Source organism: Balaenoptera borealis (genome assembly GCF_965194805.1).
Source record: "Balaenoptera borealis genome assembly, chromosome: 3".
Lineage (NCBI taxonomy): Eukaryota > Metazoa > Chordata > Mammalia > Artiodactyla > Balaenopteridae > Balaenoptera > Balaenoptera borealis.
Window position 1 is genome coordinate 182,175,599 of NC_138866.1, and position 23,167 is coordinate 182,198,765.

General features: G+C 42.7%; 1 protein-coding gene across 1 annotated transcript in view; it reads left to right on the forward strand.

Moving 5' to 3' along the window:
• Window positions 1-23,167, forward strand: part of LOC309625657 (uncharacterized protein) — a 192,821-nt gene that overhangs the window by 162,011 nt on the left and 7,643 nt on the right. The gene's annotated exons all lie outside the window — the stretch shown is intronic.

The following is a 23,167-nucleotide window of genomic DNA, read 5'->3' on the forward strand; positions in this document are numbered from 1 at the left end:
CAAAGAGAATATGCACCTTCCAATCATTTCCGTTTTAGGACAGGCACATGTTAAAAACAGCTGGACTTATTTTTCCCCCTCTTCAAATTCTGCCAAATTCACTCCCAGGTTTCATTTCTAAGCCAAGTTTCAGAGCTGAGCACATTTTTATGGTCTAGTTATAAACCCTAGAAAAACAAGGTTTATAGGAAATGTTGACACAACCTTAACTAAAGTGGTGCTAGCTGACACCTCTCTATTTTCAATTTGGGGATTTCTACTGGGAAAATATAAACGCTAATTCAGCAAAGGAAGCCAACGATAATAAAAATGTTGTAGTTCCTGTTCACCCCACAAAGCTCGGCTTCAAAAGATGCCAGGGCAGCGTGGAGGTGAGTTAGAACGAGGACGCTCCGTTTGGAAGGCACCTGCAAATAGCTCAGCCTCCCAGTTACTATACACCTCGCCTGGGAATGCATGACCTCACCGTGAGTCACCGCTGCGCATGGCGGTCCAGTCGGAGAGGTGGCAGAAGATTCCGGATCTTTACGTCAAAGGTGCCTACCATCCTCCTGCGACTCACTTCCAAAGCTACCCTACATCGAGACACATCGGATTTTTCACAGGCTAGTAAGGCCAACCTCCAAACACGCAGAGAAGCCCAAAAAGATGAAAGTTGGAGAAAAGGCAGGCCCCAGAAGGTGGATGTTGAGTGATTCGGGCTCAGGCTGGGGCCAGTAGCAGTGCCAGGGGGACCCAGGTGTGAGGGCAGCCCGAGACCCGGGGACAGAGGGCCGGTGACAGTTCCCTTTTCCCCAGTCCCGCCCCACAGCCCAGCTGAGAAGCACATGTGTTCCATATTTAGGCTTTGGGTTTTTTTTTTTTTTTCTTCTTCTGAAACAGGAGGTGGGAGAAAGGAGTGAAGTTTGACTCAGGTCCAGAGATAAAGACTGACACACACAAATGGCCCATAATAGGGGGCAAAGCGAGTTAAGCCGAAGTCAATGTTTTCAAATCCTCAGCTAAATAGACTAAACAGCCCTGGCCGAGGAGCCAACAGGGACAGCTGCCGGCCAGGCGCCCCCAGCGAGGAGACAGGCAGCCTGCGAAGCCCCCCGGGTCCCCCTTTGTCATCTGTACAATGGGGGCCCGCATCCACCCAGCCATCGGGACAGTGCAGAGAGTAAGGCCGGTCCCCGGTAGGGCTCTGAAAAGCTGCAAGGCGAAGGGGGAGTGTTACTTTGTGTTGCTTTATTCCTACTTTGGAAAACTACGTTCAGAAAATAGAAATGTTTTCAATCGAGGGAGCAATCCATCAGGATAAAGGAGAGAAAACCTCTCCCTGGCATACTTGTAATCGCTTTTTGTTCATCCTGGGGCTGATCTGGGGCTGCGTCCGCTGCTGATGACTTTGCTTTCCTGTTCAGTCTAAGACTCTACTAACGAGGCCATTTGGGTTAATGCCCCAATTACCATCACATATTTCTAGACTTGCCCAGCTCACGAGGGACCACTCACTTACATATCTTCATGGACACAAAGTATTTTTTCGGATGATTATTTTTTTCCTCCTCGGTTTCTAAGCCTATTGGCAGCATTTTCCCAGAGTGTTTTCAAAAGCTTTCACAAGATAGCCTCATAACATTGGCAAAAAGAAAAAAAAATAGGAAGCAGCATACTTCAATGCTTAACTTCTGCAGGCCCTGATTTTTTTTTTTTTCAGGTTGAAAAGGAAGACAGTGAGTTTCTGGATGTACCTGTCAAGGCTAAATGATTGTTCATTTCCTGTGAATTGGAAATCACATAATAACATGCAGCTGGGGAGCTAGCCTGGGTTTCTTGCTTTTTCCTCTTCCAGAAGCGGGGTCCATTACCAGCTGGGAAGTATTCCTATACGAATGTGCTGAAAAACTTAGGGGAAATGAGAAGGGGAGCGTTCTAGATGTCAGCAGTTTGATGGTCTTACCTGTACCCACCAGAGAAGATTTTAACAGCAAACATACAGAAAGATTAATTTAACTAGAAATGAGCTCAGGAAAAAAAAAAACAAAAAAGGATTTACAAAGCCACAAAAATCTTTCTCTAGCATTGAGCTGATTACAATGAACCCTGCTAAAATGATGCATGCCAGTGATGGGGTGAGTTGGAGAGAAACCATTTAAGATAATAAAATATTTTCACCCAAGAGAAAAGGATTAGTACGAATCAACATAATCATGTCTTGCTAATGAAGTTGTTACCTGGAACCAAAAAAAAAGAAAAAAAAAAAGAAACACATAATTTCAACGCTGAGTTTAAAATTGGAATTCAGCAAAATGTCATCCCAGGCACTTACTTGAAATGCACGCTTATACCTTTTTGTATAATAAATTTCATTCTGTGTTTCATTAGCCATTATACTACTCATGGTGATTGTGTTAGATGTTAGCTGCTGAGAGATGGAGCCGACATTTACTTCAGGTGGCTCCTATTCCAAGTCATCATAACAATTAATTAGAGAAAGAGGAGGTAGGGTGGGAGCAGAATTGATGCTGGGAAGGTAGCTTCTCCTGGGAAGGTAAGGAAAAGAAGGAGAGGCCAGGGCCAAGCAAAGTCACTGCCAGTGGAACGTTACAACATCGCTGCCCATTGCACCCAGACATGTGCTTGGAAGAAAAGAGATCTGGGGTCTGAATGGCGTGCAGGGTTAATACAACAGCCCTGGATCACGTGGTGTGTGGTTCCCAACCCTGGCTGAGCGTCAGGATCGCTAGTGGAACTTTTAAAAATAGAACCCACTGGGTCCTGTCCAGTCCTGGGCTAAAGCTTGTGCATGACTTCTCTATGTTTAAAAAATGTTTGGGGTTTTGTTGTTGTTTTTTCAGTACATAATGAAAATTTCATTTTATTTTTTCCAGTTTTTTGAAAAATTAAAGTATAGTTGATTTACAATGTTATGTTAATTTCAGATGTTAGTTTCCTGTGTTAGTTTCGATGATTCAGTTATACATATATACATATATGTATAAAAAGAATATATATTCTTTTTCAAGAATGCATATATGTGTATAACTGAGTCACTTTGCTGTACAGCAGAAATTAACACAACATTGTGAATCAACTATACTTCAATAAAAAAATTTAAATAAAGGTATATTCTTTATCAGATTCTTTTCCCTTATAGGTTATTGCAAAATATTGAGTATAGTTCCCTGTGCTATACAGTAGGTGCGTGTTGGTTATCTATTTTATATATGGTAGCGTGTATACGTTAGTGTCAACCTGCTAATTTATCCCCCCGCTCCCCGCCTTTCCCCTTTGGCAATCATGTTTGTTTTCTATGTCTGTGGGTCTATTCTGTTCTGTAAGTAAGTTCATTTGTATCTTTTTTTTTAGATTCCATATGATATCACTTATAAGTGGGATCTTCAAAAATGTATGTTTTTAATAAACTAAAACCTACGATTAATTCTGAGTGCTGAGTCAGGGTTGAAAACCATGGGTAGGTGGAGGCTGGAAATAAACCAGAAGGTGAGTTTGACAGTATTGCACTTTATCTAAATCTCTCTTTCATCTTGTTTGAATCCAAGAAAGAGCTGTATGCCCTGAAGCTTATCAGATAGACATAAGATGATAAGGATGACAATAAAATAATACCTAGCACTGGCTCTCTGGGGACTCTTGCCCTAACTGACAGAGCACTTACACATGCATGATGTCATTTCTCTCCCCTCCTCCCCTCCCTCCATGCTGCAAAGCAGGCAGTGCAAGAATCATCACCCCATCTTACAGGTAAGAAAACAGGCCGCATCAGCCGAATCCCCCAACAGCGCTAATGAGTGGGCTGAGTCCTCTGCCCTCAGGTGGCTTAACGCTCGTGTGGCAGGAAAGAGAATTCAGCAAACACTCAGCCCCCACGTTCGCTGCAAATGGAGAAGTGCTCTGTGCCTTGCTTTTACCTTAAAGAGTTGGCTGGACTTCCCTGGTGGCGCAGTGGTTAAGAATCCGCCTGCCAATGCAGGGGACACGGGTTCGAGCCCTGGTCCGGGAAGATCCCACATGTTGTGGAGCAACTAAGCCCGTGCGCCACGACTACTGAGCCTGCGCTCTAGAGCCCACGAGCCACAACTACTGAGCCCACGTGCCGCAACTACTAAGCCCACGTGCCACAACTACTGAGCCCGCGCACCTAGAGCCCGTGCTCCTCAACAAGAGAAGCCACCGCAAGCACAAGCCCGCGCACCACAATGAAGAGCAGCCCCCGCTCGCCGCAACTAGAGAAAGCCCGCGCGCAGCAACGAAGACCCAACGCAGCCAAAAGTAAATAAATAAAATTATTTAAAAAAAAACAAAAAACAGTTGGCTTACATCCAGTGTGTGTGATAGATTTTTGGCTTTCCCTTTTACACAAATCCTTTCCTTAAGTGAACACCTCATGCCTCCCAGGTCTCTTCCGTTGCTTCCTGGGGTCCAGTAGAGAAGAGACAGGAGACAGTGACACAGGAGGGACAGTAGGTAGCCTGCCCCACACCTGCCCCCCGGAGGCCTCTTGGTGGCCGCTTGCCTGCCAGCTTCTTCCACATCCCGAGAAGGAGATGGTCCCCAGGTTAAGGATGGAAAAGAAGCTAAGAAGTCTTCCCGTCCTGTTGGGGTTATTTCCCTGCCACCTGTGTAAGCTTTTAGTAGCCTTGGGCTTATGGTTCAACTCTTCCAATGGAAAGAAATAATGATCGCAGCGTTTGAGGCTGTTGACGTTTAGAGCCAGAAGTAACCCTCGTCTGGGGAGGGCTTTTCTGGGAATGGACTTGAGGATAAAGATGTTACAAAGCGTGACACTAGGAGCTAAGCTTTTGCTGATACAATTTACCTAATAATCAAGTTAATTGGCAGTTTATGGTAACATAAAAAAAACCCTTAATAAGATAAGATTATTTTTTGAAGACGACTATTTTTGTGTGATGTTATGATAGCTACTGCCATGGCAAAAAGTGCAGTGTTAAAGTGTGATAGATAAGCAACAGGGATATATAGCCATTATCTTGTAATAACTTTTAATGGAGTACAATCTGTAAAATACCATATCGCTATGCTGTACACATGAAAATAATATAATATTGTAAGTCAACTATGCTTGAATTTTAAAAAGTATGATGAATCGCTCTCCTCTCAGATACTAATATTTCACAGATCAATAAAACTTAACTGTGCTTACGGGTTTACTCCATTATACAAAAATATATTTATAAAAAGTATCACTCAGGTTTCTATACATGAGTTGGCGGACCATTCATTTTATCATATTTTATCTTCTACATGTGTGAGTTTAAAAGATTGGTGGTGTTTTAATTATGTATAATCACATCTGGTTTCCCGCTAACCTATTGAGAAACACTTTTGACAGTCATAAAAAGGAATTTCATATAGAGCTGAATATATGGAACGTAGCTAACTTTTTAAACCAGGTCTGTAGAGCTATCTTGGGGAACAGGGAGGGCAGCTATGTTTCACCCAAGCACCGACCCAGTGGCCTATCACTGAGGTGTTATCTCTGGAAAGCTGGTCTGGGCTTAGCAAGCAAGTATGCCGAGACTGACTAGTGACGCCTGCCGGGGAAGAAGCGAGATCCTGGTACCATGTTTGCCATCTCTGCTGGGGGGAGAAAGGGAAAAATACTGAAATACGTAATGAATGCCTACTTCCCTGGGAACAGAGACTGTTGAGATATGTAAAGAATTCTTCTGATGGCACAGTTTTTGCCAGAGCCGAGCCTCAATCGATAGTCTCAAATAGTTTTAGATTTAAGAGCATTATTTAAAATGCTTAATGCATATCTGGGTGTCTAAAAGAGTAAGGATTATTCACTTTTCTCAACATGCTATACCGTTATGTGAAATTCTGGAATTAAGTCCATCATCGTTAAGGCAGTGAATGTCAGTCAGGATCTTCCAACTATTTAAGCTGCTCACAAATAAGGCTTTTTCCTTGAATTCCATCAACACTCAAGAACATGTCAGCCTGGTCATTTTCATTAATGTCATTTTCGTTGCACCCAAAGCTGTTGCCATCTTTTCCACTGGTGATAATGGTGCCCACGGGTGATTATGGCACCCACAGGGAAATCATAAAGCCCATCATATTTCTAAATTCCATCTTACAGTGTTAGTGAGGATACTAGTCTAGTAATGTTTCTTTCCTGTAACAAAGTGGTGGTTATCCCTCTGGAGAAACCCTGAGCTTAAGATGATTAATGTTGCACAGAAATAACTTCCTTAGTGAATAAATGGTCCTTTCATCAGAGTGAGTTGTCTTAAATTGCAAAATTTAATTTCAGAGGGAAGAAAGCACTCCTCAGTTACATGGTAAATACTGACATATTTAGACACACATCTTTAAGCATGTTTTCTACCAAAGAGTTATCATTTTAGATCACCTTCATTGTGTGTTTCTTAGTTGCAGATTATCCCTCTTTTCAAATGGATGGGCACTTTGTATTATCTACTGATTGGTCCTTGAAGACATGGGTTGACTTGGAAGGGGTTGGTGCTGGTTATTTTAGACAGCCTGGCAGGTGAACAGAAGCCTCTGGGAATTTGTCATTTCTTTCTATACTACTCTTCCCCCTCTTCTCTATGAGCCATCAAATCCATTTTCTGGGACCCCGATCCCCAAATCGTAGTTCCATATTTCCAACCGCCATTTAAACGGGACCTTCGATCATCTTGCCACGTTCTCCAAACCAACGAGAGCCCAACCTGAGGTCTCTTGACTCACGCTCTCCTTTTCACTGAAAGCATTCTTCATACAGGGTTTTGTGGGGTTTGTTTGTTTGTTTGTTTGCTTTAAATTATGAAAGTAGTTTGCTTGAGTTACAGGAGGAAGCAGGACATGATTTTTCTGAATTCTTACATTACCTTTTCTGTTTCCATATATCATTGGTCTTTGGGGGTCTCTGGGGACCGAATGCCTTTGTGGTCATATTTTCAGAGATGGTTGTATTCACCAAAAAGGAAAATTTCTCCGAACTCTATGCAGAACCTCTGGCAGAATAGATGTGGGGAATACTTGGCCTTTATTCAACCCCAGAGGCCAGCACAGAAGGTCTCCCTGGCAAACAGCCTTCGTCTTATATGGAGATATTCCAAGCTGGGTGAGTAGAAAGTGGTCATTTGCTTTCAGTCCGGCATCTGAGCAGAGTCTTCCTTTCGAGTCTGTGTCAGGACTGCTGGTGCCTCTTCAGATCCACCCTCCCTTCTTACCAGCAATGCGCCCAATGACAGAACTCTGTTTGCTAGCCTCCCTGCAGGTGGGGAGGGCAGGGGGGCACGGAGATGGACGCCGACGTTGGGGGTGGAACTTCTTCTGACTGGTCCTCAACTCCCTCCTTTCATCCTCGGTCAGCAGATTGCTGAGCCCTTAAAACTCGTCTCAGCTCACATCCATCCCTGCAACTGTGAGGCCCGCCCTTCCAGGGAGCAGTTTGATGAAGGTTGTTAGGAAATAGAAGGGGCGGGAAATCTGGTCGCGTTAATGCCACAGCCTATGAAACAAAAATGCAAAGATGTCACTGAGGATCTTACTAATTTAAATCTGATTACAAACACATTGTGTAGGAAAAATTTAGGTATAATAAATCCAAGTGGGGAGATTCCATTTCACCATTATCTGCATTAACAAGGATAGATCTGTTAACTTAATAGTTACCAGTGATAGTGCTAAGAGATGTGGTCTGGGACTTTCTGGAGTTGTCAATCTAATGGGGGAAGGCATACAAAATAAGCAATCAGGGTGAAGATGTACAGCTGCACAGGGTGTGCCCTGGCCAACTTCAGGGGACATTATTCCCATGGACGATGGTATAAGTGGCCCCCCACTGTAAGGTGTGACCTGTCCAACCATAGATGGTGACCCTTCAAGCAAGCTTTCTAAAGTGAGCTAAATAATCCCACTCCTGAGCATACATCCAGACAAAACTATAATTCAAAAACATACATGCACCCCATGTTCATAGCAGCACTACTGACAATAGTCAAGACATGGAAACAACCTAAAAGTCCATCAACAGATGAATTGATACAGAAGATGTGGTACATATATATACAATGGAATACTACTCAGCCATAAAAAAGAATGAAATAATGCCATTTGCAGCAACACGGATGGACCTAGAGATGATCATAGTAAATGAAGTAAGTCAGAAAGAGAAAGACAAATACCATATGATATCATTTATATGTGGAATCTAAAATATGATACAAATGAACTTATCTATGAAACAGACTCACAGACAGAGAACAGACTGGTGGTTGCCAAGGGGGAGGGGGATGAGGGAGGAATGGATTGGGGGTTTGGGGTTAGCAGATGCAAACTAGTATACATAGAATGGATAAACAACGAGGTCCTACTGTATAGCACAGGGAACTATATTCAACATCCTGTGATAAACCATCATGGAAAAGAAAAATAAAATGAATAAAAAATAAAGTGAGCTGAGTGAACAGTGATAGGGGACATTTTGTGCCCCTGACCCAGCCTAGGAAGTGGGTTCTTGGGGTAAAGGACATTACTGTTGGGACTTAAAGATCAGCCCAGTTAGCCAGACCGGAAGGAAGATGAGCTGCCGGGGCGAGGGAGCAGAATGTCCGAAGACCGAGGACGGGGGTTGTGAGGCTGAGCTGCCCGAGGAATGAACAGGAGGGACACCGCGGCTGCTTCGTCCTGCTGGCTGTCTGGAAGCCTTCTTGTTCTACCTTTACAAATCCAGATCAGCTGCACCCAAACTTGACGGATTCCAGAAAAACAAAAGGGAGGAACTTCTCCCCTCCCACCTCTGTTTTCTGACTCTGTTTCAGCAACATTTGTCCCCTACAGCGTGGGTGATTCAAAAGCTTAGACTAAACGTAACACTCAGGGAAGATCCCCTGCCTTCAGACAGATGGGGCCCCGAGGCTGGCTCCGTTCCCACCACCTGTTCAACTTTATCAATTGTCAAGCCTTTTGACTCAGACAAACCCCGTCACCCTGATGGTGACACTCCTCTGCTTAAAGTCTCCTATTTTAAGGCTGTGGGCATTTAAAAACAAAATGAAACATAAAAGCATTTTGAAGGATAAAGTTCCAAATTCTTAGCATGGCTTACACGGTAGAGTCATCTCCCATAGGGCAGGGACTCTTTCTATCTGGTCCTCTCAACTGTGCTCTGTCATTGGATCGGGAGCAGCTCGGGGGACAGTGGCCTTGGTGCGAATGTGGTGGTGACTCTGGAAGAGAAGCAGCTGGGTCTTCGCACGCCAGACGATCCAAGCAGTACTTTTCCATGGCTGCCATTGCCGGGAACACGGCAGAGTCTCTACACATATTTGTTCTAAAAAAATAAATGAATAGAACATTTTCCAAAGTCGTCCACAACTCAGAAGAGGTTAAAAACTACTGCTCTATAATTTTCCCCAGGATAAGTTATATACTAAAACCACATAATTTTTATTTTCCCATAAAGTTTATCTTCCTGAATTGGGTGATGGTATTTTGACTTCATCTCCTTGACAGTTGATATAAGAAACATCTTCACAAAACTCATTGAGAGAACCATAATTCAGAAAGAGACATGTACCGCAATGTTCACTGCAGCTCTATTTACAATAGCCAGGACATGGAAGCAACCTAAGTGTCCATCAACAGATGAATGGATAAAGAAGATGTGGCATATATATACAATGGAATATTACTCAGCCATAAAAAGAAACAAAATTGAGTTATTTACAGCGAGGTGGACAGACCTAGAGCCTGTCATACAGAGTGAAGTAAGCCTTTTGAACTTTTAAAGGCCACTGGGACACATCATGCGTTACTCGGTGCTTTCTTTATGAAGATCCACGGGAAAAAATTCTTTCTCACTCAGTACCATGAAGAGTTGTGTTTTACATGGCTAATTCATTGGTATATTTAAGTAATTAATTAAGTACAATAATTAAGTGATTGACAATGTGATCAGAGTTCTCTTTTTTTGTTTTCGTACCTGAAAGCTTGGAACCAAATTGTGGTCCATCTTTGGCAAATGTATAGGAATGCCTACAAATGGTTTTTGTGTATTATTTCAACAAATATTGATTTTGGACCAAAACTTCCTCATGGGTTAATCTTATTTTTCTTACCCTAATTCTCTTGCCCCTTGCTCACAACTTATTTTCATTTTCTCTTCTAATATTATATACGTTTTAATAGATCACTTTATAGTTTTGAAATATGGTGGAGTATAAATAAACTGGTTGTTGTTTAAGGCTAAGGATGGTAGCCTGGAGCTATGAGTTAACACCAACCTTTAGCCTCACATCCCCAAAACATTCCTCTTCACCTCTGCCCTGATGCTCACTCTTTTCTTCTTGATCTTCCATGAGAGTCTTTTGGTTTTTTTTAATTGAAGTATAGTTGATTTACAATGTTGTGTTAATTTCTGCTGTACAGCAAAGTGATTCATTTATACACATGTATATATATTCTTTTTCATATTCTTTTCCATTATGGTTTATCACAGGACATGGAATATAGTTCCCTGTGCTCTACAGTAGGACCTTGTTGTTTATCCATTCTATATATAATAGTTTGCATCTGCTAGCTTCAAACTCCCAGCCCTTCCCTCCCCTTTGGCAACCACAAGTATGTTCTCTATGTCTATGAGTCTGTTTTTGTTTCGTAGAAAAGTTCCTTTGTGTCATATTTTAGATTCCACATATGAGCGATATCATATGATTTTTGTCTTTCCCTGTCTGGCTTACTTCACTTAGTAAGATAATCTCTAGTTGCATCCATGTTGCTGCAAATGGGATTATTTCCTTCTTTTTTATGACTGAGTAGTCTTCCATGGTATGTATCTACCACATCTTCTTTATCCATTCTATCTGCTGATGGATATTTAGGTTGCTTCCATGTCTTGGCTATTGTTCCACTGGAGTCTTTACCACATTTTATTACAAAGATTTGCTTGGGGGCCTTGCCTGCCCTGAAGCAGAGCACTTTGATTCATCCCTATTACTGTAGCCTGAAAGTAAAATCACTGTTAATTACCAAGGATCATGGTCAACCAAACCCCCTCTCTTATTTCTTCTCCAACACCCCCCATTGCTAATTGTGGGAAACTTTCACTTTCTACTTGATTCATTCCCATCGGCTTGTAATTTGTATGGGTACACTCTCTTTATCATCAGAGGGAAAAAAGAATAAAGATATATGAACATCTATATCTGGGTTAACCCCTAAAATGTTTTAGTCTTGTCTTCCCAACCCTCATCATAGTGGAGTTTTAGAATTTTAACCAAGACATGTGTACACAGCAGGGAGTACCAAAAGGACAGTTAGAAATTTATTTAAGTTTAGATTTGAGAATAGAAGATCCTACTGTGGACAAGTCATTCCCTCCCTCTGATATCCTATGTGTACTTAATAAGGAGAATCAGATCAGAAAGAATACCAAAAAAAGCAGGAGTGTCTATATCGAGAATGGAATGGCTTCCATTACTAATCAGCTAAATCTGTTTATTACTAGGAAGTAAATGCATTTGACCACTGCAGCTTTAAGGGGGAATCAGAGAATTTGATACGTGGACCATTCAGTTTTCATGTGAAATCAAGAGAGTGAGCAGACATCTTATTGAGAATGATTGATGGCCCTGCTGTGATGGGCAAGTGTGTAAAACATATGTTGCCTGGTTTTATGTGTTTTGGCGGCCAGATGGCGCCTAACACCCCCCACCCCTGAACCGTCCCTCACCCCACCCATGCCAGTCCGGCCTTACCCCAAACCCTCTCCCTCATCCTGCCCAGGCCCCGAAATCCATCCCGCACCAGAAGTAGGGGCCGTGGGTCACTGATGTGTGAGGCCCAGGTATAAAATACAGATATCTCTTTTGCATATTATTAGGTAAAATAAAAAGCTTAAAGTGGAACAATTTATTTTCTAGGACATACGTTGACAGCATCTGAATGTCATGTACCTTTCTCTCCTACGGGAAGCTTGTATTTCTGTCTTCATTGCCAAGACAGTTCCTGGAGCATAGTTCATGGAACGTTTATGTAATTAATGTCTGTTGGATGAATGAGCGAATGAATAAATAAGTGAATACATGATCAACCCATATAATAACCCAACAAAGAAGGAAATGAGGTGAATCTGGCATAATATGGTGTCTGTAAACCCAAGCTTTCTCCCGGCGTTCTCATCTATGCAATAGGTTGTTGTAGAATTTGTTGGAGACTCATATCAATCTTCTCATTTTGTTATCTCTGAACTGTACCATTTTCCCCCCCTTGGAGAGCTGTGACACCACTTCTCTTTTTCAAAAGATACCCACGGTGAAATTGTGATCACATTGGCAATCACTTTTCATTACCCAGATTATAATTCACCTGGTTTTATAGACCCATCTCTCTTCAGGCTACATAGTCTTTTATCGGGCATCAAATCCTCTCTTTTAAAATATATAAAGATATATATTTTTACTACGAAATTCATGTAGCCACATTACCAAAAGAAGTCTCAAAAGTAGGAATGAAGGGAGAAAAAAAAAAAATCACTGTAAGACTAACTCTCTAATACAGCCACTTACTAGGATTTCGGTAAATTTCCTTCTGCTACTTTCCCCTGTTCCCCATCTGCTTTTACAGAGCTTCATACGGTTGTTTCTGTATACATATAATTTGATTTCCTAATTTTTTGAACTAGTCAGGAAACTAGAAACAACACTATCTAGCAGAGAGAATTTAATATAAGAAATTGGTTAAACAGGTATTGGAGAACTCCAAATGCATAAGGCAGACCCTGAAATAAGAGAGGAATAGTAAGTGCAGGAAGCAGCTTCCGTCCCCAGGGGCTGGAGGAACAAAGGGAAGAAGTGGGTGTCATCAGACCTAGAGGCTTGGGGGAGGGGCTGCAGAACTGGGACCTCCTGGAGGGGACAGCAGCAGGGCCAGGGCTGAAAGCTCTGAGGGGAGGGCTACTGGGGCTGCTGCTGGGTGTGGGGAAAGGGCCAGAGACTGGGACCAGCTGCTGATGGACGCAACTGCCAGCGTCCAGGTCCAGAGGGAGGGGCCCCGGTGCATAACTGGCAAGCCAGGAAGCACGCAGGAGGGGGCCTGCTCCTTCTCCCCACCCCTGCCTCCCATCTCCCTCTGTGCCCCCTGTGGGTGGAGTCAAATCGGGAGGCATCCAGCAGAGCAGAAACTGAGTGTGCTGAGTTCCAGCTCCAGCAGCACAAAGCAGTGGGGGTTCCAAGATGGGCGCCAATGGCTTAACAACCAAGCCATGCCTTAAGCTTTGCTTGGGGTGTTACTACGCTGCCTGCATTTTTTGTTGTTGTTTTTTTTGGGGGTTTTTTTTTTTGGTTTTGTTTTAATTGAAACATAGTTGACTTACAATGTTGTGTTAATTTCTGCTGTACAGCAAAGTGATCCAGTTATACATATATGTTCATTCTTCTCCTTTTTTAAAAAAATATATTTATTTATTTATTTGGTTGTGCTGGGTCTTAGTTGTGGCTCGCGGGTTCCTTAGTTGCGGCAGGCGGGCTCCTTAGTTGTGGCACGTGGGCTCCTTAGTTGTGGCATGTGAACTCTTAGTTGTGGCATGCACATGGGATCTTGTTCCCTGACCAGGGATCGAACCCAGGACTCCTGCATTGGGAGTATGGAGTCTTAACCACTGCGCCACCAGGGAAGTCCCATGTACGTTCTTTTCCCTATGCATTTCCATTATGGTTTATCACAGGACAGTGAGTATAGTTCCCTGTGCTATACAGTAGGACCTTGTTGTTTATCCATTCTCTCTATATAATCGTTTGCATCTGCTAATCCCAAACTCCCACTCCATCCCTCCCCCACCCCCCTCCCCCTTGGCAACCACAAGTCTGTTCTCTATGTCTATGAGTCTATTTCTCTTTCATAGATAAGTTCATTTGTGTCATATGTTAGATTCCACATATAAGTGATAGTGTATGGTATTTGCCTTTCTCTTTCTGACTTACTTCACTTAGTACGATAATATTTAAGTCCATCCATGTGGCTGCAAATGGCATTATTTCATTCTTTTTTATGGATGAGTAATACTCCCTTGTATATATGTATCACATCTTCTTTATCCATTCATCTGTTGATGGACATTTAGGTTGTTTCCATGTCTTGGCTATTGTGAATAGTGCTGCTATGAATATTGGGGTGCATGTAACTTTTTGAATTAGAGTTTTGTCCAGATTTATGCCCAGGAGTGGGATTGCTGGATCATATGGCAACTCTATTTTTACTTTTTTGAGGAATCTCCATACTGTTCTCCATAGTGGCTGTACCAATTTACATTTCCACCAACAATGTAGGAGGGTTCCTTTTTCTCCCCACCCTCTCCAGCATTTGTTATTTGTAGACTTTGTAATGATGGTCATTCTGACCAGTGTGAGGTGGTACCTCATTGTGGTTTTGATTTGGATTTCTCTAAAAATTAGTGATGTTGAGCATCTTTTCATGTGCCTGTTGACCATCTGTATATCTTCTTTGGAGAAATGTCTATTTAGGTCTTCTGAACCAGAAGCTGTTGTATATAAATGCAGACACACTGTATATCCATACACATAATACCTACAAATTGTACATGCGTTTCTACATTTATATTCACAAACTATTCCTTGGAGGGCTAGATTCTGCTAACACATGACTATTTCTACTTCCTTTAATTAACTTTAAGAAGACAGATTTCTTGTAGCAGCTTGTTCTATTAAATCCAGGCAGTCTCTTCTCGGTTCCCAAATTTATGATCTCTAATTGCAGCGCACCTCGTATTTATCAAAACCACGAGAATGAAGGCCCAGATTTCACGGTGACTTAACGGTGTGTTGTAAAGAGATTTTCTTTGTTTTGTCCTCGGGCCCGGCAAGGTCGATGGAAGTCTGCCGAGCGCTTTTCTTTTTTCTCGAAGGGGATGGAAGGAGGCAGAGAAGACCAGCCACAGACCTTCCTCAGCGTGAGAGGAGTGACAGCGTGTGGGGTGTGCAGCTGTCACTCGCTATTTTATGGTCCTTCCCAATTTACATGCTGGTCCACAGCTGAGCCAGGGAGAAGGGCGAGGAGGCCGAGTTTGTGGCCGGCATCGGGTTTCAGAGCTGATGACTTTATGCCTTAAAGATAAATAAGTAGAAGAACCAACGTTTAAAGCCAATTCTGAGGGACGGTCACAATTCTGCAAATATGTGGTCGATAGGAAAGAAGGGTCGTGGAAGAAAATAGAAGTAAATTCACAGGCAAGCACCTCAGAGGCCTGGAAAGAGTGGCAAATGCCCTAGAGCAGGGCTCTTGGAGGTGGGTGGGAGGGCAGAGGGGCAAAGCAGGGGTGACGCAGATTTAGGAGGGAGCCCAGCTCTGCACCTCTGTTGACAGAAAGGACGCGTTCTAGTGACACGCTAGGTTGTCAAAAACATGGTGATCAGAAGTAAGAAAAGATATAAGGAACTTAAGAACATCCTTTGGGAGGAGAGCAAGGAGGATTGTTTAGAAAAAAATTCTAGAATGCTCAGGAAATATAATCGAACAAGTTAAGATGTGTAGCGTGTTTGGATAGTAAATACAATGTGTTTGCCGTTTTTATTCTCAGCAGCATCGCGTGGGCGAGATGAGGAAGGGGAAGGTTCAGAGGGAGGACAGCGGATGGAGAGCAGGAGGAAAAGCATGGGGCACGAGTCTGCCTGAGGTTTCGGGGGTGGTGAGGACGGCGGTGCTCCAGGCCACAGGGCACGTCGATAAGAACGTTGGCCAAATACATGCAGGCTCTGAAAACGGGTTTGGCAGGGGCCCGGGCAGCCCTGAGCTGCCTCTCCTCCCAGACTCTGGAAGAAGTGGATCAGAACCTCCCAACCTTTTCAGAGCACTCACTCCGGTGGCCCTAAAAGGATAAGCAACCCCCCTGCAGCACCCCTGGCCTTAGGCAGCCTCACCCCCTCTGTCACCCAGCCCTCTCCCTCCTGCCTCCCATCCTTTTAATTTGGGACCCAAAACAGAAACAGACTCACAGACGTAGAGAACAGACTTGTGGTTGCCAAGGGGGATGGGGGGATGGGGGAGGGAGAGACTGGGAGTGTGGGGTGAGCAGGTGCAAACTAGTATACATAGAATGGATAAACAACGAGGTCCTACTGTAGAGCACAGGGAACTATGTTCAGTATCCTGAAATAAAGCATAATGGAAACGAATATGAAAAAGAATATATGTATGTATAACTGAGTCACTTTGCTGTACAACAGCAATTAACACAGTGTTGTACATCAACTGTACTTTCAATGAAAAAATAAATTAAAAAAATAATTTGGGACCTAAGCTTTTGTTCCACAACTGAAGATAAAACATATGAGTATAAAATATATTAAATATAAATATTTTACATGTATATGTTTTATAAATTAAAAATATAAATTACATCTGTATTGAAATATAAATCCTGAGAGCAGGGCCTAAAACTTACATTCCCTGGGTGTAATTAATCCATCAGCAGCTGTAACCCATTCTCATTAGAACCTCAGCAGAGTGGTCAGAAGCCTGGGCTTTGGCGTCAAACAGACTTGGATTTAATTCCAGATCTGCCCATTGCCGGTGACCTTGTGCAAGTTGCTTCACCTTTATGAGCCTCAGTTTCCTCATCCCTAAAATGGGGATAATGATACCATTTACCCTTGGGATTGTTGCAAGGATCCTATCATCTATTACAAGTAAAGGAGTTAGCGCAACCTACGACTCAATACGTGGGCATAGCTGTTGCTGCTACTATTCATAAGGTGAGTGGTTTAGAAAGCAGGACGCTGCTGACCACAAAGCGGGTCGAGGGGTGAAGACGAGAATAAAGATCCTGGATGAGCAGGAGGTGAGCATGTGCAGCTTCCGCCTTGTACGACAGCACCCTTGTGAACGTAGCGAACTTTGGTCATTCAGCTACGTGATGGCCACCACTGTTGCTCATGTAATTTCATTTTAAGGGAGTTTTGTCCCCAGAGGCACCCTGCATTGATGTATGGAAGCCTGGAGCAGGGAAGGGGTTGGAGATTAAGTTCTGAGCCTGTTTACTTCAATCTCAAACTTCAAAAGGTCTGTGTGAGGTTTCTGAAGAAATGAGAATTCCCTCCCAGCCCAGATTATTAAATAGCATAAATACTGCACCTCAGAATACCTTAAGCAAAGACATTTGCAAAAGCCTTTAAACTGGAAGGCCCATCCCCCCCTCATACTGTTGGCTCTGACCCAAAAGGCGCCCGGCGTCCTCTCTGTGCTCCCAGGCTGCATCCTGAAATATTTGCCTCGGTCCATCTTGCTGGCCACTTCCCTTCCCCACCTGGCCCTGATTGTCCAGGTCACAGCCCTAGACCTGTTTCCTGCTCCTCTGACCTGTGGTCTGATACTGCTGCCATCAGGCTGACCTCTGGCTTCCTTCCTTAGCTGCACTGTTCACTGGTCCCTTTGTCACAGTGCTTCATGGCTGCTCTGGCCCGGGGTCCAGCCTCTCCCTGGTGCCAGTTCTCAAGCCAGAGTGCCTGCCGTCCAGGTCCACTCTGCTTCTGGGAATGGACACTAGACCCACATCACCTTTGTATGAAAGAATTTTGGAGCCACTTTAAAGAACTGGCTGACATTCAGACTTTAGAATTTGGTCATCAGTGAAACATAACTGTGGATCGTGTACCTGGAAAGGCCACGTGTATATGAGAATTGACCCTCTAGGTGTGGATGTGGTGAGCACCAGACCTCACTCATGTATAATTTTTTTAAAAATTTTTGACGTATAGTTGATTTACAATGTGTTAATTTCTGCTGTACAGAGAAGTGATTCAGTTATACACGTATATACATTCTTTTTTCATATTCTTTTCCATTATGGTTTATCACAGGATATTGAATATAGTTCCCTGTGCTCTACAGTAGGACCTTGTTGTTTATCCATTCTCTATATAATAGTTTGCCTCTGCTAATCCCAAATTCCTACTCCATCCCTCCCCCACCCCTCCCCCTTGGCAACCACAAGTCTGTTCTCTATGTCTGTGAGTCTGTTTCTGTTTCATAGATGAGTCCATTTGTGTCATATTTTAGATTCCACATATAAGTGATATCATATGGTATTTGTCTTTCTCTGACTTACCCTGCTTAGTATGATAATCTCTAGGTCCATCCATGCAAATGGTATTATTTCATTCTTTTTTATGGCTGAGTAGTATTCCATTATATATATATATTTTATATATATATATATATATATATATATATATATATATATATATATATATATATATATATATATACCACATCTTCTTTATCCATTCATCTGTTGATGGACACTTAGGTTGCTTCCATGTCTTCACATGGCTATTGTGAATAGTGCTGCTATGAATATTTTGGTGCATGTATCTTTTCGAATTATAGTTTTGTCCAGATATATGGCCAGGAGTAGGATTGCTGGGTCATATGTAGCTCTATTTTTAGTTTTTTGAGGAACCTCCATACTGTTCTCCATAGTGGCTGCACCACTTTACATTCCCACCAACAGGGCAAGAGGGTTCCCTTTGCTCCACACCCTCTCCAGCATTTATTATTTGTAGATTTTTTCATGATGGCCATTCTGGCCAGTGTGAGGTGGTACCTCACTGTAGTTTTGATTTGCATTTCTCTGATAATTAACGATGATGTCATTCATCTACAATTAAAGAACAGTAACACATGGCAGATCTTTGCATGTACAGCAGTCAATCCAGTAATCAGGGAGAACTTTTAATTGGTTGCTTAGAAAAGGACAACTTCAAGATGATTTTAATGACTTCACATCAGGTGATGCAGTGCCCCAGCCATGCCTTATAGTGACTTTCCAGGCATACTGTCCACATACCAGAATATGCAGTATTTTCTGAGATTATCCTCATTTACAGGTGAGGAAAGGGAAGCACAGAGGCTAAAGACATGCCCAAGGTCACAGCTTGTAAATGTCAGAGCTGGACTTGAACCTAGGTAATTGGGCTCCAGATTCCATGCTCTCAACCCTGACATTAGGCTACCTCTCAAAAGAAGAATTTCCTTCAAACATCTTGCAGCAGTAGTTATTTTTATTTATTTGCTTGCTTTATACGATTCTTCAAGCTGGAGGTAAGTTTATAGAACAAGTGGAGCTGCCTTCTTCAAGGTGGTTACTGGTTGTTTCCAAATGCTGCAAGAATGAAGCTTTAAGGAACCATAAATACCAGGAAGTGAGATTTTTAAATCAATTAATCCAGGCATGGGACCTGCAAACCATGAAAGACTAAATGTTACATCAGATGTTCAGTAGTTCAGGGTTCTAACTTCTTATCCATGTTTGGGCAACTAGATATAGAAAAACCTAGAATTATCTGCTCCTGGCTTACCAGAATGCTTAATTATTGAATTTATTTTTCTTTACCTGGTCTTTTCATAAAGAGGTCGCTATCAGCAAAATTCTCTGAGAGCCCAGATTGGTTGGTTATTTATGTATTTGTGTATTTATGTATCTATTTGTTTATTTAAGAGCAACTTTTGGTGGCCACCTGAGTTCATACAATTTTGACCCAGTCTCCCCCATCAAAATAATCTTTAGTGTGAGGACTATGAGATGCTTGCACAGCTTCCATTGGGCCCTTTGGACCGTGTTTACCAAGTCAGGAAAGTGGCCATGTGTGCTTGATGGGTTCCTAAAAGCACTGGCTCTGAAAAAAAAATCAATTCCCCCAAATTTCTGGTTGAATACAGCTTTACTATTGATCCAAATGTATTCTTTTCTATTAGGACAGTTACTGAGAAAAATATTTTGTGTACCTTGTCTACATTGAGTGTTATATGCACAGGGGTTGCCATGGGCATTGCCTTTGTAAAATCATTCCATAATTTTAAGAGAGCACCCAGGTTAGAAGCACTCAGCCAAATGGTATATAAAGTCAGCTGAATTCTAACAACATCTGCTGAGCCCCTTTGGTGCAGGATGTGGCTGGGCTAGGTAAGATGAGTTCATCAAAACTGTGTAAGATAGAGTTTTCCAGATGACTACAATATAGGTGACTAGAATACAAAGCAAACTAAAGAGCTGCAACACCATGGAACTCATAGTAATGATCTAACTCAAAAAGGCAAATACCTGGCAATGCACTGCCACACCCCCTTCCTGTATCCAAGACAGACATTATCAATCAATCACACACTCTTTCCACTGAGCCCAGAAGTAGCCTTAAGGAAAATCATACCTACAATAATCTCTCTCGTATTCACTTGCATTTCCTTCTTGAAAGGGACAGAAAGGAGTGGAATTATAGCTACCAAGCTGGGAACGCTCATTGGGTTATGCATGCAAACACAAACATTAAACTGTCACATGTTACAGTGGTAGAGAAGGCTGAGTTGTCTTTTTTTTGGTGGGGGGTGCTGTTTTTAAGTATCCAACTTTTTATTATATTCACTTTAAACATTTTGGTGGCTTCATTCGCCCACTTTTGGTAATTTTAGTAAGAAATTATAACGCCCCTCCAAACTCATTCCAATTTATTGGGGACACCTCTGTGAGAATAGCTGCTCTGGAGGATTAAACTCCCAAGACTGTTCCAGACCAAGGTGAAAGAACAAGCTAATTAGGTAAAGTCACCTTAACACGTTGAGAAGTCACTAACCCGGTCCAAAACAAACTTTCCCTTCCCTCCACATTCCTGACAGATGTGCATGGTCTTCCTACACTTTGATGCTTTCAACTCTTGGTCATCAAGTCAATTACAACAAGTCAGAGCCAGTACGCTGGGTTTATCCTTTGCAGACACCCCTCTGAAATGTGAGGAGGGCAGGCATGGCCGTGCTCCATGGCACCTCCGTGCCCCGACCCCGTGCCAGCCTTGACAACGTCTCAGAGTCCTTCCCTACCCTCTTCAGGAGAAAATGCCCTCCACAAGGCAGTGAGACCCTTCACGGAGGGTTCTTGAGGGCCGGTGTCTGCCTTGTCTCCAGCATCTAACAGAGCCTGGTACACAGCAGTGCTTAGGAAAGACATTTGAATGAATGAATGAATGAATGAAAAATCAGTAACATTTGCCTTATATTGAGGTGCTCCTATGTTGGGTGCATATACATTTACAATTGTTATATCTTCTTCTTGGATTGGTCCCCTGATCGTTATGTAGTGTCCTTCTTTGTCTCTCGTAACAGTCTTTATTTTAAAGTCTATTTTGTCTGATATGAGTATTGCTACTCCAGCTTTCTTCTGATTTCCATTTGCATGGAATAACTTTTTCCATCCCCTCACTTTCAGTCTGAATGTGTCTCAGCCATAAAAAAGAATGAAATAATGCCGTTGCAGCAACATGGATGGACCTAGAGATTATCATACTGAGTGAAGTAAGTCAGACAAAGACAAATATCATATAATATCGCTTATATGTGGAGTCTTTAAAAAAAAAATGATACAAATAAACTATACTTCAATTAAAAAAAAAATCAAGAGAAGTCCCCATCGTACATCTCTGGTCCCCTTCCAGAGCTTCTCTTCAGCCACAGGCGGCCTCACCTTGCTCTCCTTACTTGCCCTTCACAGCTCTGGGCCAGCATCTCCTGCTCCCGGGATCTCCCCGCTCCCTCCCCCACTCCAATATGTCCCCTTCCCAGGCAGAGCTACAGCTCTTTCCCCAGCCCTGCATCCTCACACCCATCAACTCCCCCTAAACGGTCCCTTCGGGATCCCCCCTTCCTTCAAAAACAGCCAGAAAATTGTGAATAACAAGGAACTCTTCCCTCTCACAAAAACACTGTTCCCATCACGCACATATCTGTCACATTCCTGCTCCCCAAAAGGAGAAAGCTCTTTAAAGGCAGGGACCTTGCCTTTCACCTAGAATTCTATGTGCTCCGCGTGACTGTGTGTGTGTGTGTGTGTGGAAGGGGCACTATTAATGCCAAACTCTGCGGATGTTCTGTGATTCTCAGAACAAACCTTAGCCATGTTAATACTGTGTTTGAAAATGAACGTGTTGGCAGTTAGGGGAGTTAAGTTCTTACCTTGTTTCCCAGCAGAGAGAAGGCCTCTTAAGACAAGTGGGATTTCATGGACTTTGAGTAAGGAAACACAAGTTTTCTTTTCTTAAGACCATAATCTAATGAGTATAAACACATTCATTTAGGCAGACTTTGTGACAGCTCTGTAATTCTTTCCAGTAACATTCAAAGAGAAAAAAGAAATTCCTATTTCGCTAGCTCTTTTCTCCTACCTCTTTCTTTCTTCTTCTTTTTTCTTTTTCTTTAATTAATTAATTTATTTTTGGCTGCGTTGGGTCTTCGTTGCTGCGCGCGGGCTTTCTCTAGTTGCGACAAGCAGGGGCTACTCTTCGTTGTGGTGTGCGGGCTTCTCATTGCGGAGCCTGGGCTCTAGGTGCATGGGCTTCGGTAGTTGCGGCTCACAGGCTCAGTAGTTGTGGCATACGGGCATGTGGTATCTTCCCAGACCAGGGATCAAACCCGTGTCCCCTGTGTTGGCAGGTGGATTCTTAACCCCTGTGCCACCAGGGAAATCCCTCTTCTACCTCTTTCAAATGTTCTCCATCCCTGTTCCCTTCTCTTCCCTTCCCTCATCCCCCACCCACACACACACAGAGGGAGAAACAGAAGGAAAACGTGTTAGAATTGCAGAAAGAGAATTCCACCAAGTCAAAACTATATGATTTACAGTTGAAAAATCTATTTTTCTGTAACCATTTTCTGCTTAGAAAACCAGTTCCAATATTCAGCTCCTTTTCAAATGGACTTTGTGTGGTAATGTTGTGTATCTCCATTCCATTCCCTGGAACTTAATTTTTATTTGATTTTATTGACGCTGCTCGATTGGAATGTGTATCGCTTGAGCCCCCATGGAGAACCGAGCAGGTGTGAGTAAAGCAAAACATCTTTTGTTAATAGAAGTACACCCTGGGAGTTCATGGAGACACTGTAACTTCAATTGCTTTTATGAAAATTCCCATGTTGTGAATTTCAAACAGAGCTTGGGAGACCAACCAGCCTTTAATACAAGCCAAAGATACGGTTACTTCTATGACTCAAATGAAGGTTCTGCTTTCTTTCTTCCAAAAAAATAAAGCCAGGTATTTAATTAGAATGTTGAAACTGGTAGAAAATCATATTAACTTTGAGTTTGGCTCTCGTGGAGAAAATGGAGCTCTTACTGTGATCAGCC